The sequence below is a fragment of the Haemorhous mexicanus genome, chromosome 4 (assembly GCF_027477595.1).
Source record: "Haemorhous mexicanus isolate bHaeMex1 chromosome 4, bHaeMex1.pri, whole genome shotgun sequence".
Lineage (NCBI taxonomy): Eukaryota > Metazoa > Chordata > Aves > Passeriformes > Fringillidae > Haemorhous > Haemorhous mexicanus.
Window position 1 is genome coordinate 23,855,403 of NC_082344.1, and position 17,486 is coordinate 23,872,888.

A 17,486-nucleotide genomic window follows, 5' to 3' on the forward strand; every position below is an offset into this window, starting at 1 on the left:
TCCTCAACTCATAAGGAAATTAGTTTTTTTTTTTTTCTGTTTTATGTTTTTTTCCCCATTGGGTGTCTGTACCCTTAGGGCTTTAAGTGTGGAAACATCAAGAGCAGAGTAAGAAAATTTAGTGTCTCTTCTGGCACAAGGAAATGAGCTGTAAGTGTCCATCATTATTCAATCCCTCTTCTCATATATTCACACATTTATTTTGTGGCCTATGGAAATGATGATTACTTGTACATAAGAATGTCCTGCACACCATTATGAATCATTCAAAGCAGCACTGCAAGCAGGCTTTGTGAATGCAGTTACTTTGAAAGAGTATTCCCAGAAGGGTCCAAAAAGGTAAAACTGAATCTAAGCAAGTGCTTCCCTCACCAGGGAAATGTTTTAGATTAAATTGGCTTATGAAAGTGATTTAAAGGACATCAACTGTTCTTCTGTGATGCATCTACATTTGACTGCCCAATTGCAGCAGCTTCATCCCTTCAGGCTCTATTGGCAGTTTAAAAAAACTAAATGTGAGGATGTGAATTGGAGGGCAGCTGATGATATTGTCAGGTGCCTTTGTACCTCTGACTGTGGATGGTTTGTCACAAGAAAGGTAAGAAAGGTGACTGCTAGCAAAGGTGGCATTTAATGGCAGTGTGAGCCTAATGGCAGAGAAAGAAGTAGTCAAGAAACAATCACTTGATTTAAAGAAAAGGTCAGAAGCAAATGAAGCACCTGTTCTTTGTGTCTGGTGATTCTGGAGGCTCTTGTGTGCCAGAGGTTTGGGCCTTATTTATTTCACCCAGCAGGAGTGAAAGGGAGCCTGAGCCCTGCAGTTCCAGGCTTTCTGAAATGTCCAGTTAAAAATGGGTGAGTGGCTGGACAGATGGATGGATCATGTCACTGGACCATGCCACTTGTCTTTTCCTCAGATCCATTCCAAAGCATCCTGTGTGCACATAGAGGACTGCCCTAAAGTTCAGTCCAGTGACTGAAGTATTAATTGAAACTACCATTCTAATCAATGTGACTAATATTCTCCTTTGTACCTGCATTAGTCTAAAGGCAGAACAACATAGAAGAGATACTTGCAATATGACTTTTCTACATTCCAAAACTTAAAGTGCTGGTAGGGAAATTCATTAAAGAGTTAATCTGAAAAGATTTCCCTGCTGGAAAAGATTTCCTCTACATAAGTGTTGCTGTGCTACTTTTTGTACTTTTTGGCCCTATCAGGCTTATCAGTTTTGGGGTTTTTTTGGTTTTCTTTTCCAGTTGTGCTGTAGTTTTGATACAATTAAATTAGGCTTAAGAATGGCTAAAGGAACTTGGGTTAAGGAAGTTCTGTTCCTTTGAAAGAATCAAGTAACTCCATTTCTTGGTGTGTGGCTGTCAAGAGGGTGGAAGAAACCCACCTGACTGTCACACTGTGGTTCAACCAAGATTATGCTGTTGAGCAAAAAAGAGCATTTAGCAGCAAAACCAAGATGTTTACAACAAAGATGTTTAAAGAACTGGCCAGTTGTTAAGTTCAATCAACAGAAGCCATCTTTCTTTGCCCTGCAAGAGTTCAGGTTATCAAGCAGCTCTTTCCATCTGGTTGCATGGTGATTTCTTTTTTGTTGTTGTTGTTGTTGTTGTTTGTTTCCTTTCTTAAATAACAGCACGTTAATAATTTTGTCTTCTTGAGCCAGTTTTGTCTCTGTGATATCAACTCCTACAGAACAATGCTACTGCACAAAATAACACATAGCTAACACCAGAAAAATATCTCCTCTGTAAATATTTTACTTACAAGAGGGTTCAAATACAGTCTGTGACGTGACAGTTAATGTTAATCCTACTTTTAAATAAAAATCCTTCTGTGGTGCATGATGAGAAACCCTGCTAATAGGAACAGAGGATTCCTCTTGTGCCATTGCAAAAAGATGTGGAAAAGATGAGCATTGTGGGAAATATTACTATGTCAAACAAGCTTCTTGTAGATTGACTCTTTCACAGTCCTTTAGGCAATTGAATTTTTAAAAGTAAGGATTTGGAGGCTTGTTGGGATTTTTACAGCGAGCTGATTGCATTTCCTACTGTGATTAGGAAATGCAGCGGCACAGCTTTGTCCCCAGTGCTGTTATTAGGAGCCTCTTGTGGATTAGGTTGATTGCCCCTTGTTACACTGTTGGTCAAAAAAGAACTCTCTCAATGCTCTTGGCAAATGGTGATAACCTTTTCTGATGTCAAATCCATTTGGCATCAAAGTTAGTGTTTACAGGTATCATGGTGATATAAACCAATGTAATTCAAAGAATCACAGAAATTGCTGACACTTACTTAAGCTACAACTTTAACTGTAAATTTATTTAAAAGCACTGTAAGAGTCTAATTGGTGAAATGACTACAAAATTGATTTTAAAAGATCTGAACTCCCAGTCACTTAGCCAAGAATATGACAATGTTGCAGCCTTAGCAGAATGATTTACTTGTAAGGATAATATTGTTTGTATGACAGCTGTCATCTCAGGGAGTCTGTGTAACACGGGATTCTTGCTATTTGAACAAGGATCCAGAGTTTTGTAAAACGCCCATGCAGTTTTCCCACAGAGGTGGAATATTGTTGCTTTCTTTGTTTGATTTTAGAGTTGTGTGAAAAATGCTGTGAACACATAAATATGAGAGGATCATGGATCAAATATAATTTCAACAGAGATCTGGTCATAATGAATAGAATTTGATAGTCCAAAATAACCTTGTTTTAACAAAAGAAAGTAGTTCAAAGAAGGGGTGGAAAACACATTTGTGTAGCAGATGACCTACAGAATTAATTGTATCCTTGTCAGTCTCTATTAAATGTGTGAAATTCTTAAGAGTATTCAAAAAGCACTACAACAATGTATGTACAGTGCAGATAGTTGCCACACTCTGTTGGGCAGACATGAAGTTTTTGGGGGGCTTTTTCTAGGTCATAAACCTCCCAGGAGGTGTGAACCCTCCCTGCTTCTTTTCTGTAGCAAGTTTATTGCTATTTTTACAATTAAAAAAATCTTGAGATTTTTCTAAATTAAGGTAAAAACAATGATCAGGGAATAGTACAGCATGGATCTGTGACTTTAATAAAAAGCTTTGCAGTGACAAATCCAGGTCTCATGATTTTGTTACCTGGTGCTTCTCTGGCTTAATCTCTTTTTCCAACTCAGTATAGTGATAGGCTTCCAGAAGTAGTTACATTCCAGCCTTGCTTCTCTTTTGCCATCACATTTCTATGAGAGATCTCTCTTTTGGCTTTACTCTGCTTGCTTGCATGCAGATGGGAAATGAGCTGAGGTTGAGGAAAGGGCAGTGAGACCTGGTCTCTTGGCACAGAACCTGCTGATTCTGATTAATTATTAATTGCACTATAAGATCAGAACTAGTTACTTGAACTAAGTTCTGTAATTAGTTTAATAAAAAACAAACCAAAAGCCAGCCAAGTCCAAAAGCCATGACAACTTTTTTCCTTGTGTGACAAGCTAGAGCAAAATTATCTGTGTGCAAGAGCTTTCAGGAAGCCTATGGGTGACCATGATCTGGTCTGATCAAGAACATGTAAGCATACAGCTTCAACTAGAATATGCTCCCACTGGAAGGATAACCAATGGAAACCAAAGGTGCCTGGAATGAGGATGTAGTTTCTTGCATGGTGGTGGTTTGGTACATAGAGAAGCTCCACAAGACTTACCCAAGATGTGTTACAGGCAATAGGAGTGAAAAAGAGAATTCCATTTTTCATGACTGTGTGCTGGTTTTGGCTGGGGTGGAGTTAATTTTTGTCCCAGTGGCTGGTGTGTGGCTGTGTTTAGGATCTGTGCTGAACATGGGGTTGATAATACAGAGATGTTTGTGTTATTGCTCAGCAGGACTTAGAGCCAAGGCCTTTTCTGGTTTTTGTACTGGCAGGGGATTTAGGGGTGTGTGGGAGGAGCCACAGCCAGGCCAGGTGACCCAAACTGACCAAAGGGATATTCCAGACCATTTGACCTCCTGCTCAGTGTATACAGTGGAGGGAAAAAGGAGAACGGGAAGAAAATTTGGAGTGATGCTGTTTGTCTTCTTAAATTACTGTTACCTGTCATGGGGCCCTGCTGTCCTGGAGGTGGCTGAACGCCTGCGTTGGAAGCACTGAATAAATTCCTTGTTTTTCTTTGCCTGTGTGTGTGGCTTTTGCTTTTCCTGTTAACCTGGTGTTTTTTTCAGCCTGTGAGTTTTATAGCTTTTACCCTTGTGATCCTTTCTTTGGTCCTGCTGGGGAGGGACTGAGTGAGTGACTGTGTTTGGTTGCTGGCTGGGGTAAATCCAGCAACACACACATTGCTCTTGTCACAGAGGAAATTCAATTTAATAATAGAATGTAGAAGGTAGTTGAGTGTTGTGGGAGATGCTGAAGCCAGGCCTGCAGAACAAGATAACTCCCATGGCAAAGGGGCAGCTGAGGAGTGACTGAAGTTCTCTTCAGTTTTCCCTAAAAACCTCAAAATTTTCCTATAAAAGTTTCTTAAAAATTTGTATGTTTTTGTGTTAATCCTAGCAGAGCTTCTGAGCTGGCTGTGTGAGTTTTAGACCATTTAGATTTCATGGAGTTTAAAGAAAGTTTCATAAAAAGTGTATTTAATTTAAGTTTTACTAGCAGGCTCCCTGGGGAACTGATTTCACCCTGATACCAACCCACCCACAGATACAGGTGTACATTTCTTACAGACATACTTATTGTAAACATGCTGTCAATTTTAAGGTTGCCTTTTTTTTAATTACAGCTGCTGTTGTTCAGAGCTGCATCTGTGTAGCTCTCAACAGCAGCCTACTCATCCTCTCTTTCTCCTTTGTTTCATGAGAAAAAAAGGCATTAAAAGAAAATGGGAGGAAAAGTAAATCAAATGCCAATCAAAGGCTCTTATCAAGAGCCCCAGGAGAAGAAAGGGTTGAATCTACCTGTGATTATCCAAAAAGAGTGTTGGATTTTCTTTGTCTTTCTGGGTGTACAAAAGGCAGAAGATTGAAGGGGTGGGAATTTCCATTTGTGAATTACAGAAATGTGTTTAAATTGCAACTAGTGCAAGCTTTGTGCTATATTAGTAGTTTATTTTTAGAGAAAGATGGTTTTGGGTTTAAGGTACTAAATTGAAAATCAGAGGATATGGAACTTCTGGCCCAGAAACAGCATTTCTTCCTGGGGGAAATAATGTAGGTGATTTAAATTCTATCTGCAGAACAGCCAGAGTACATTTATTCTTTTTAGTGGCATGGTCAGACTAATTTTATTAAACCTTTTAAGTGCTCAGAAGGTAGCCATGGTATATGTGCAAAATACTTGTTCTTAGAAGTGTTGTAGATGCCAAAATGTGTAAGAATAGGGCAGTGAACATGATCCTGGAGGCTGCATTCTGAAAACCTGGGAGAGCTGATGGGTAATAAGAAGATTAATTCACCTAAATAGTCCACATTGAGTGTTTGACTTGTATGAATGCTGTGATTTAATTACTGCTTTTTGGCACGTCTGAGGATGTTTGCTTGAGCTGGTAAGATTAGATCTGGTATCCATGAAAGCAATGGGCAACATCTTGCCTATTATAACCATCTCTAATGCTATGTCTTAGTTATTTTCTGTTATGAGCATAACAGAGCTTAAGAAAGGTTGACACCTTACATTACATGTTAAAATTACCTTGCTCTAGTGTTTTTCAACCTCATACATACAATGAGATTAAAAAACATCATATTTGGCAGTTTCAATGAAAATCAGGTTCCCCTCTAAGTCACATTGTCCCTAATAAACAAGTTTGGATCAAGAGAGCTGTCATAAAAACCATAAGATTGAATATGTTTTGCAAATGGCTGCTGGTCTTAAAAGTTTGTTTATGAAGTTCTTAGTAGTCATCTATTTTGTTATGTACATAATGTCATAAAGTTTAGGATAAGAACCTTTATCATTGAATTCTAAGCAAAGTTTCATTACTGATTATTCTGTCTTTTAGTTTTTTCCCCCTTCCCTCATATCACAAGAGGACCCAAACACTTCTTTAATGTTTACCAGACAATGAAATTGGAATTCAAATAATAATGAAAATTCCATTAAAGAAATAACTGGCTTTATCCCTCTCCATTTTCTGCCACACAGGTGGATGAGAGACTAGGAACAGGTAGTGGAGTAAAAAGTCATGTAATTATAACTATGACATTACTGTTTCATCTTTCCAGTATCTAAATTTAAAACAAAAAACTACTCAAAGCCATGAGATTTGGTCCTATTTGCTTTGCTAGAAAATAAGTTCAGAGATGATTTTTCACTCATAAGGGAAAGGAAGATGTAATTTCTGAATGAAAAACAAGAATACAGTTTCAGTAGATACTGCCTATCAAGACAGATTTGTGTTCAAATTCTGCTACAGCGCTAGTTTCTTACTCCTAAATATATCCATCAAATTTTTGTAGCTATTAGAGTATGATAGCAATGTTTCAATTAGCTGAAGTTAAATTTTAGCAAAGCAATTAACAGAATGGAGATAAAAGAAAAGCTTAAACACCCTAATGGGAAGATTACAGGAGTCATGTGATCATACACCTCATAAAACATGAACGTTTTTTGAGAACAGCCGAAACATAAGTAGTAGGAAATCCACATGGCACAGAGTAGTAGAAGATAGCTAAATTGGGGATAGCCACCAAATTGCTGATGGGCCATATGCTGCCTTCAGGAAGAGAAGTCAAGGGCTTGATGCCTCCTCTGCCTTGATGACCAATCTGTATGGCATGGCTTGGAAGTTTCATAGTGCCAGCTTGTCCTGATGGACCCATGGTAGCAAGCTTAGTTTTCTGATGCAAAGGCTATATTGGAAAGTCGATGGCTTTCTGAATTCCCATCTGTCCAGACTCTGTTTAAAGGGGCTGGAAGAGACTGGTCAGAGCTGGGAGCTCCTACCAAAGACTAGATTTGGAGAATGGAGCAAATATGAGACTGCTGGATGGATTGGAGGACAGCATCTCTCATGATGGTGGAGGCACTTTTACTCTGGTCATTTCTGTGGAAAAGGCCATGGCTGTGTAAGAGGATAATGCCAGATGGGATCTGTGCTAGCATGAGAATTTACTCATGAGCAGAGGGTTGAGAAGGGTTTCTGTGACTTCACTGAGCTGCAGGTACTCCTGTTGTTGGGAGTGTCATTGAAACTACTTTCTCCAATTATTTAGAGTCTGCCACCAGCTTGATATTTTGGGAAATTACAGGTTTTCCAAAATCCACCTGAACAGAAGTTGCCAACCCAGTTTGTAGCAATGAAGGTTAAAGGACAAAGGTCATTTGAAGTGGGGGTTTCATCTTTTCCTGGATAAATCAGCTGCATACTGCAGCTGTCTTCTCTGTTTGTGTGGTGATAGAAAGGGAAGAAGAATTCTGTCTTTCCATTATACTCACATCAGGCATCTTCTATAAATCTTTCCAGCAGACTGTGATGCCAAATTTTAGGCACACAGTTTGTGGTAATTGGGGTGGGGCTGTGGCCAGCCTCATCCCCAATGGGCTGCAGCTGTGAGCAGCAGGTGAGCAGCACTGACAGCAATGAGCCATGGAGTGCCCAGGGGCACTGACCAACACCAAAGGGAACAGAGGGCACACAGGTGCAGTGCATGGACGTGAGGGCTATAAAAGGTTGGGCTGAAGGACAAGAAGTGCAGATGCTTGCAGCCTTCTGAAGTGACAGGATGTTACTCTGTATGAGGAGATGCCTGAAGCCTTCTGATGAGAGATGGTGTTATTCTGTATGGGCGAATGCTTAAAGCCTTCTGAAATTGTATGGGGATGCACTGTCTATTGTGGCTGTTTCAACTGTGACACCAAATAATCTCTCCTCAACTTTTTATCTAGTTCCACTCAAATTGCTTGGAATATCTTTTCTATACTAAGAAAGTTTAAGTAAGATTTTTACCTATCTTACGCATTCAGAAAGCTTAATGAATTCAGTGGCCCTTTCCAGGAGCTTGTACAGTAAACTTCTGCAGGAACATTTTTCTCTTGCTCATGTGAAAGTATTGTGTTTGATTTGTGAAATTTTGCCTGTGTAAAAAAGAATGCATCAGCAATGTCTAAGAAAACAATAGTTCTGTCTGATCAAATGAAAATTGCTAATTTTTTTTTTCTAACGTGAAAATGTACTTTTCCATCATTAGAGTTTCCACGGGGGAGGAAGGGGCAGAGAGAGAAGAGATAAATTGGCTGTTTAGAGTCAAGTGTGCAGTTCAATGCTAAAATAAATCAGGACAATATAGCTGTGGCTGAAGTTTCAAGGTTGTCAGAAATAAACATAATAGTTGTTTTTCTCATTGTTTGGTTCTTCCTCCTCCCTCATCCATCCCTAAGTGTCTGTAAAGCGAAAAAGCCTAAGCGTAAATGGTGTCATTTCAAGAAAGACATTCTTGATGAAATGTAGCCCTTTCAGATGTAGTTATGATGTTACTCAAAACTGGCTGGTTTTAGCTGAAATTTGCAGGAGTGCCTAGTGGTGTGAGCTCTTTAGCTTTTATGCATAGCATAATACCTGAAAAGGAATAGTATTTTGTGCTCAAATACCCAGTGGTTTATTTAAGGTAAGTCTCTTCAGAGTTGCTTATACCTAAAATTAAAGCTTCCTTAAGAGCCACTTGTAAATATCATCTGTACAAAAAAGAAATGCTGCTCTTCAGAGCAGTTCGTGCTGGGTGCGCCACAAAACTTAGTTCAGAAGTTTAATGTTTGGGCATTAGAAATAGAGCATCCATCTATGGGGTGTTTAAGATTAAACTGATAATAGTTTACGTTTTATGTAGCTTATGACTTTGAGGGCTGGTCTGCAAACACAGTCTCAAAGGCTTCCAAAGTATTGCTGGTAGTTACTGTAAAATCCATTACTGATTCATTTGAATATACAAAAGTGCTTAATATCAGTTAAAAGCATTCATTGAGTGATGTTTGATGATGATTAAAGTAGGGGAAAGCCTTTTCTAGTCATGGTAGGTATTTATATAAATGAAGTCTTTCTTATAAAAAGTAGCTGCATAATTTACACAGTGGAGAAATAAAGTTGTCTGAAAATAGAATTCTCAAACTGTTCACTGTTTGTCAAATGCACACCCATACACACATCCAAAGTGGTATACAAGGCACCTACCTATTTTAGTACTTTAAATGTATTTCTAAAGAAGTAAGGTCATAAAACTCACCCTTCTGTTTGGAAAACTTGTTCAAGTCCATATTCACTGTAGTATATATATTTTGTTTAAAGCACAATCTCTAAATGCTCTCAACTTTTTATTTAATAAATTTATCAACTGAATTTTATGATGCTGCAAGAAATGTCCATATAACTTTGATGCCTCTGTCAATATATTGATTTTTACAATAGTTTTCCCAAAAGTATCTTTCGTTTTTCATAAAAAAATTATTCCTATACCTCTGATGTCCTGCTTGAAACACAGGGTTTCTGCATGTGGTCTTTCAAGACACTTTACCATACAGCACTCCTTGAACTAATATTTTGGAAATCATAACTACCTGCAACAACTTCCTTCAAAGAAGGTATAATAGCATGTTTATTTCTTTGCATATGTGCTTGGGTTCATTATTGCACATCTCTGGTATTTTCAGTGCTGGAGAAATAAAATTCAAGTGTCATTAAAAGTGTACTTTTCAAAAAGAAAGCAGCCATACTGAACAGGAATGTTTTCTGAAGCAATGGTCCCAACTGTTGGGACTCATAAAATACATAAAAGGAGAATTCAACAGCACTCAATTCAACTGAAAATCTTCTGCATATTCATAATATAACAATATATTCATAATATAACAATATATTCTGTTTTCAAGTGGTGTTGTGATAGCAATTCTTTCCTTTAAAAAAACCCCTCAGGATTTATCTAGCATTCCTTTATTAGGTGGCCATGTCAGATTCAGAATGAAATGTGATAATCTGCTGCCTTTACTGCCAATGTCTTTACGTGGGAGTGCTATTGTACAAACAGCTTAAAAATACCAGAGCAGAAGTGGTGTCATGCCCTCAGAGATGCAGGGAAATCGTTCCAGCAAACTTGATGTTGGGGATGAATAGCCATCACATGGCAACGAGGCAGTTTGGATATTGTGCATCTGCCAAGTGAGTGCACAGTAATGAATGTCTGCTGAAAGAAAGCACGGACCTGTGATCCCACGAGGAATGTTTGATGAGTCTCAAGACCATCTGATCTGTACTTGAGATATAAATCTCTTTAACCTTTCTGGTAGGGATGCAGCTACAACCTGATATTTCAACAAAGAAACATGTTGCTTTTTTGTTTGGTGAAAAGTTACATGATTAATGGATCACTGGGTTATCCATTTATTAAATAATACTGTGTTTCACACCTTAAGAATATAGTTGTACAGATGAAAATCTGTCAAATTATTTTTAATTTTGAAAGATTTTCAAAGCCAAAAATTATATTCAGAAAGTGCTTGGAATAACAGTCTAAATGAGCACAATTTCTTTTCATTAGTGACCTGATGAGACTCAGATAACTTTGACTAAGTAGACTAAATATTCTGATTTTTACTGAGCCTCTTTGAAAAGAGATGAATTCCGTTGTATTTGTTCACATACAGCACACCAGCATCCCGATCCTGTGTTTATTACAGCTTTATTAGCTGAGGTTGCAGAGCATTAGCACTTTTTGGGAAGTTGTAATTGCATATTGAAATTACGTATTTTAATCTAATTTTAATTTAAGATGTTTTATTGAGCAGCTGAATTAGAAAGTGTTTTTTATATGTCTCGAGTTGTAGCTCAAGTAATGAAAGATCCAAGTTTTATGCCTGATCATAAACTTGTAAATTTTAGAAATTATTTGGCATATTTTATGTCTGGCTGTGGCAGGATGTAACCCAGAGCATTCCTCACTTTGGAATGGTGCTGTACTTCATCTGATCTGTGAAATATTCTCTCTCAGAAGTTTACAGAAAGCCACTCCACCTTCAGTATGACTCAGTCCATACATCCTCCTCACTTTCTATCAAGGGGTGCCTTCCTGACTCAGGGGGCTTTGAGAAGTAAAAGCCCCACCTTGGCTTTCAGATCCATGCTGAAACAATCAAACTTGCCTGTCCTGTCTTTCTGGACTCAAATTCCATATCTTTGTACATCTCTTATCCTTTTAATTACTGTAAAAGGCATCACATTTTTTCATGTGTGTCTCTCACACTTGGTGTGTTTAGGGTTATTTCTATTTTAGAAACCTGAATTCTCATTGCATTTCCTTCTGGGCCGAGTAGCAGTAGCCTTTTTTAGCCAGTTCTCTCATGAAAGAGGAAGTCACTCCTTGGATTAATGTTTCTCCCACCCCATTCTTAGTTGCTCTGCATTTTTATGACTGTGCAGCCTTTCACTGCCCACCCTGCAGGCTGTGCTCTGGACTGCAGCGTCCCCTGTACTGCCTCTCCTGTCCCTGCAACAAGCTCCTGCTGAGCTTTCTTGTCATGGTTCTCAGCTCTGATATATGCAATTTGAGTTCAGCAGCCTAAGTGGGACCTCTTCTAGCCCATAAATACTATGAGATTAGTCCCACCATCCTCCCCAGCAGCCTGGATGAAACCCCACAAACCACGCAAGGAATGTGTTGCTTTTTGTTGCAGGTGGGAGTATTTTGTTCTCTGTATATAAATTAACCGGTTTTACAAAGTTCTCTTGTCCTCTTACACTTACCTTTCAGCAAATAACCACTGTAAGTTACTTATTGGTCCATTTAGAAGATCTCTGTATTGAACAAATTTTTAGGTTTTGTCTTTTTTTAATACTATGCTTTTAAAAATGTAAAAACTGTTGGTGGACAGTAAGACAATGACTATCCTGGCTTTCAGCAGTGGAAAACTCAAAATGGGACAAAATGAGGTATAGCTTTTTTCTTGGTTCTTAAGCTCTGGGTCTTGGGACTATTGTCTGATTAGTTAGGTGGCTCTGCAGTCATTGTGTGTTTAAAAATAAGCCAGATACGTTTTTATGGTAGTTTTCCCTGCTTTAAAGGAGAAGTGGGAGAGTAACCAATATGTTAACTCATTTTCTATCACAAAGATTTTCATAGTGACATAAAGCACAGAGAATGTTTCTGTCAGTGCAAAAACAATAGCATCTGGTATTTGATTTTGATTATTATGTGAAGCTTAGAGTAAATTTGTATGATTTTCTGTCAATTCTGTGTAGTGATATACACATTCCTCCATGAAATCAAATTCATTATGATTGCCATTCTGTTGATACTGGAATAGGTACTATATAAAGCCATAAAACATTTATGGAATCTTCACTAGTGAAGCTTGCATGAGTTGGTGATCCATCCTTTCTGTCTGAGGAGAATGAGCCCAATGTCTGGCTATTTTAAGACACAGGTTGAATTGAAGAGGCAGAGATCAAGTCCTCTGCCAGCCACGTGTGAGCTGGCTTTTATCTGAATCCAGAGACTGAAAATTATACCGAAATAATATCTAATTATCATAGCATTGCCCATGGAACAGAGAAAAAGAAACGACTGGAAAATGGAGCGTATTTGCCCTTCTGTCAAGGCCCACACTTCTCACCAAGCATCCAGAGTTATGGTCTCCTGTCCTCCTCAGGCCGTGTCATTTGTTCTGGCCCTTTATTGTCTGTCTGTAATTCGCAGCTTCTCCTGCTGGGAAATGATCCTTAGCTTATGTTTCTGTCCAGATGCACTGTCTGCTCAAGGTCCAGTTGATCTTTGTAGGTTTTTTCCTAACTCTAAAATGTTGTCTCTTATGGTCTGTAACATCAAACTCTTCTCTCTATCTTTTGCTCCCTTTTCATTGATTTGAGTCTCTTCTTCTGCTGGAACAGCAATTTTTCAATGGGTCTGCCTCTAAAACTTATTGAATACATAGAATTTTTCAACTGTTGGCATTTTTTCATGTAACCCTGACTTCCTTCCTTAAGCCATTACATCTTCTAGATGATTTCTGCAGGATTGCATGCCTTTTCAAGGCAAGAATGAAAGATGGATACTGCACCAAGTTTCAGCAAATTACTTTCTTAGAACGTCAAAAGTTCAGACATGCCATAACACATTCATTTTAGATTCTTGTACAAGAAAATTAGTTTCTGCTTATATATAAAATGAAACTATTTACATTGCTGAATCTGTTCTGTTGTCAATTAGAGTGGAAAAAAATTCAGGTTTTCTGTGGCATTTATTCCGCTTATCTTTCATTTTAATCATTTTATGTTATCAAAACCTTCAACTTTTCTTCCGTTATTTTTGCTGACTTCCTCTAGGTTATTTTTTCTTTCGTGATTTTTCTTATTTGTTCTTTCATGTAATCTTCTTTTCTTCATGTCTTATTTAATCCATTCTTTTATTACATTACTCATTTACCCTTCTTTCACAGGTCCTCTCCTTGCAGATTGGAGGGTTTGTTTTTGCCACCACATAGACAAGCCTGGACACTTAATAAGCTTTCTGGTGTTCTGGGTCTGATAAGCAGGGGACAAAGCATCACTTGGAAAATAAGTTTAATCCTTTCCCATCCCAGTTTCAGCCGACAGGTTTTCTGGATAAGAAATGGTCTGAACTGAGATAGAACTTTATGTTTAAGTAGCCTTTAGCAAAGGTTCGTGAACCTGTCACTGGACAGGTTTCTACACCTCACATCAGCATCCAAATCCATGAATTTCTATTGTGCATAACAGGCTGCTCTCTCTAGAAATCAGCTGGTTTATATAAATTTTCTTGTTCAGTTGTGTCATATGTGTGTATTGAATTTTAGCACTGAGAAAGCCAGAATAAATTCAGTCAACAAACTCCCTGTGCAGCAAATGATGAGCAAGTAACTCTTTTTCTAATAGATTAGGATTTTGCTTACATTTGGTGACTAGTTTAATGCCTTTTGATGTCATTCATAATTAATGCATATAGACTGCTTTGCTTTTAATGGACTGCATTACAAAGGATAATAGCATTCTTAAAGATTATACAATAGTTGATTACTACCTGTGCTAAAGGATTTTCATTGTTGTGAGGTTTAGTAGAACACTGAAAGTAGGCTTGAACAGTGAATAATTCATCTGATAGTTCATGAAGAGTGAAATAATTTCATCATTTTGTCAACATGCTTGACTACATACCAACAATGTTAAAAATTTTAGGGATGAGAGTAAAGTAATTATAATTTAGCCAGGCAGTAAGAGAACACACATTGCTCTTGTGGACAGCAAAATGGAGGTTGCTCAGATTGATCTTCATGATACCATAAACCAAAGTGTTTCTTTCCACTAAATCAAAAGAAAAAAATCTATGCTTCCATTGTAATGAAAAAATTCTCCTTTGGGGTTTTCATTCTGTTTGACACCTCTGTGAAATCAGTCTGGGTTTTTCATTTTTCTGAAAACTATACTCATCTCTCTGCAGGATATAAAAAGTTGCTGTTCACTCCTGTAGGTGTATAACACAGGCTTTCTAATTTTCATAGCTCCATTAATTTTCCTAACACCTAGTAGTAAGTGTTAAGCCTGTTCTTACAGGTGGGGAAAATATGTAGGGCAAATCAACATCTGTCTTCATAGAACTGTGGAGATATATAGAGGATGAGAATCTGATTGTGGCAGGAGCCTTTTGGTGAAGAGCCAGAGAATGAATTTTGTGCAAAAGTAATTGTTTTGTTGGTGGTAATGCTTGCAGCAGTGTTCACCTGGGCATGATCTGCTTCTATTTATGTGGAAGAAAGGCTGTGCTGCAGCTTCAGTGGTATTATGTCTGGGTACTACATCTGTATTTGTTAAATATACAGGCAAACTTGTTTAACCTTGAAAATTCTCAAGTTTTTAACAACAACAAAGTCCATGACCTTTGCTTGGTGCTGTTTTGCTTATGCCTGTTAAAATGGCAGTAAGTATTCTAATGTTTTGCAGTTTGCTTCAAGGTGTGAGCATGCCTCACACTGGCTTCTTTGTTTTAGGTCATGGGTGTGGTGTTAAGGTTTTCATAGCCTTTTACATGAGTTCTTGTTTTATATATGGCAGACAGAAGAAACAAAGCTGTGTCTCAGTGTAGCATAAAGGAGATTTCTTTGAGATACCTTTTAATGGGCAGGAAACCTCCTGTGAAAATGAGTCATTCAATCAACAATGAAAGTAAATGTTACTGTTTTCTTTGGACATTTAACCTATAAGACTGAGAGTGCTCAGTGTACCATCTTTAAAGATCAGGACCTCACTGGGACAGATGTTTTATCATATATAGTAGATATGGAAGTCACCCCTGTGTCTAGTTTATGGCCCTAATTAAACTACTCATCTGCTGATGTGAAAGATGCTGAAGGACACCTTTCACCAGAACCCAAGTAATTTTCTAAGTAATTTCTGTTACTGTTGTCATAGGATTTTCACACATCTGAGTTCTGGGGTGGGGGTGAAGGCAGTCAGATGAAACCATGCATAGTATTACCACAGCAAATTTTGCCCTTTAATGATTTTTTTCCTATTAGTTTTAGAAAAAACTTCCGCTCTTTTACTGCAAAATCAGCCATTTTATATTTCGAGGGATAGCATTTGACTTCTCTAGGACAAAATTACTGCAAATGGTGTATAAATAGAGCAGCAGCTGAGGACTAATAGTTGGGTCTAACTTCTGCTTGTTTTTCTGTCAGACTGGGCATCTTTGAATGAGAGATGTTTACAGCATTGACCAAGGCACATAGACTCTCACTGAGAGCTTACCAGTACTCTGAGTCCACCAGCTAGAGTGAGAGCCATCAGCTTATTTCATTCACATTTTCATTTCATCTGCAGTCAAGAAATGTAACTGAGGAGAAAAGTACCCTTTCTTCTCTTTCTGACTTTCTGACATGAGCTAATTGTTCTGTGTAATTTGAATTGAGCAAGAAGACAAAGAACTTTGAAACATGAAAACACACAATTAGCTAAGTGAGAAGGAGCGTGCTTAATGCTAACAGTTATTAAACATATACATGCTAATAAAATCAGGATCCAGGTTAATCACCAGAACCTGCTTATTTTTTTAGGCATATAAACATGTAATCTTTAATAGTCTGTCCTTGTTTTGCTCATAGTTCTTAATTAATTCTCTTTGTTTTCCCTCTACCTCATTATTTCTTTTTATAGGTAGGGCTGATGCTTGGGTTCAAACTTTTTAAAAAATGTACACAGAATATGAACTGTAGGACAGTAAGTACTTTAAAACAAAAAAGAATAAAGGTGAATGAGATTTATATTTTTGAAATGAGAGTCCTAAAGACTGAGTTGTAATATAGATTTATACACATCGATGATGTTATTTGGATAAGTCATTTGTCATAAACAGGTTATACTGATGAAAAATTTAGTATTCTGAAGAAGCATTTTCTTCACACATAATCAGATGATTTTCCTATTATATCTTTATTGTGTACAGCATAGTAATTTTCAAAACATCTAAACAACAGGTTTGTCAAAATTTAATGTATTAGCTGTGCAAATGGTTTGGTTGTGTAGCCTTATAAAAATAAAATACAATTGTCAGATGACTGTGGCAAAGTCAGCTCAGCTCCTCCCACCTGGATGTGAAAGGGTGTTGTATGGTGGGCTGGGCTTGTTTTGTTTCTGTTTTCACTGTTTCATATCTTAAATTGCAGAAAATGTTTATCCTTACTTTGTATGATTAAAATGTCAAATGTTTACTTGTTCACATGTTGACTAGATACTCATAGTATAGTTGCTAGGGATACTGTTTGTTGACCCTCAAAAAGATTATGCACAAGAGGGAGAAGCATACAACTACAAGAAGCATACAACTTCTAACTGGTTAGGAAATCAGTATTAATCCTAAAATAAGATCCTAAAAAATCCTTCCATTCTGTTTCAATGACTGAAAGTAGACCCAGGAATCCTATAGTAAATACTTTCAGTTTTGGGTTCACCCTGCCCACTCTCAAGTGTCTGGAAAACTTCTGGGAGTATCAAGTCCTGGGCTCCAAACCAGCACGGCTTAGGAAAACTGTGAAGTTCTTAATTGTGCCTGATGCAGGTGTAATACAGGATCAAGAGGATTAAGGGGTCTGAGAGCCATGACGAGCAAAAGAGAATTCAGTTATGGTCATGGCAAGAAATGGAAAATAAAAACCTCAGTTTTGTTCTGAGATTTTTTTGTTGTCCTTTTTTTCAGCTTCCTCTTCTCTAGGATCACAACCATGACCTATGTCAGAAGGCTTTTGTAAAGCTCATTTCATTAGTTCTGTGAGCTCAAGTGCAGTAGCAGCACCTCCCTTTAGGATAACAACACACAGAACTGTAAAGAAGTCAACCCTAAAGTCTGTGTGTTGGCTCTCTTAGTTTTTATTAGTCCTCTATCTGTGTTGCTTACATGCCACATATTTTCAACAGGAATTTGAAAATATGTGAGAGTCAGATGTTGCTGCTCTGTCAGTCCCAGTAGTGTCATACTCAGCTAATAGCTGGTGGATTCCCTTTCCACAGGGA

At 37.8% G+C, this 17,486-nt stretch overlaps 1 protein-coding gene across 9 annotated transcripts in view; it reads left to right on the forward strand.

Moving 5' to 3' along the window:
* Positions 1–17,486, forward strand: part of CCSER1 (coiled-coil serine rich protein 1) — a 620,227-nt gene that overhangs the window by 304,063 nt on the left and 298,678 nt on the right. The window lies entirely within an intron of this gene.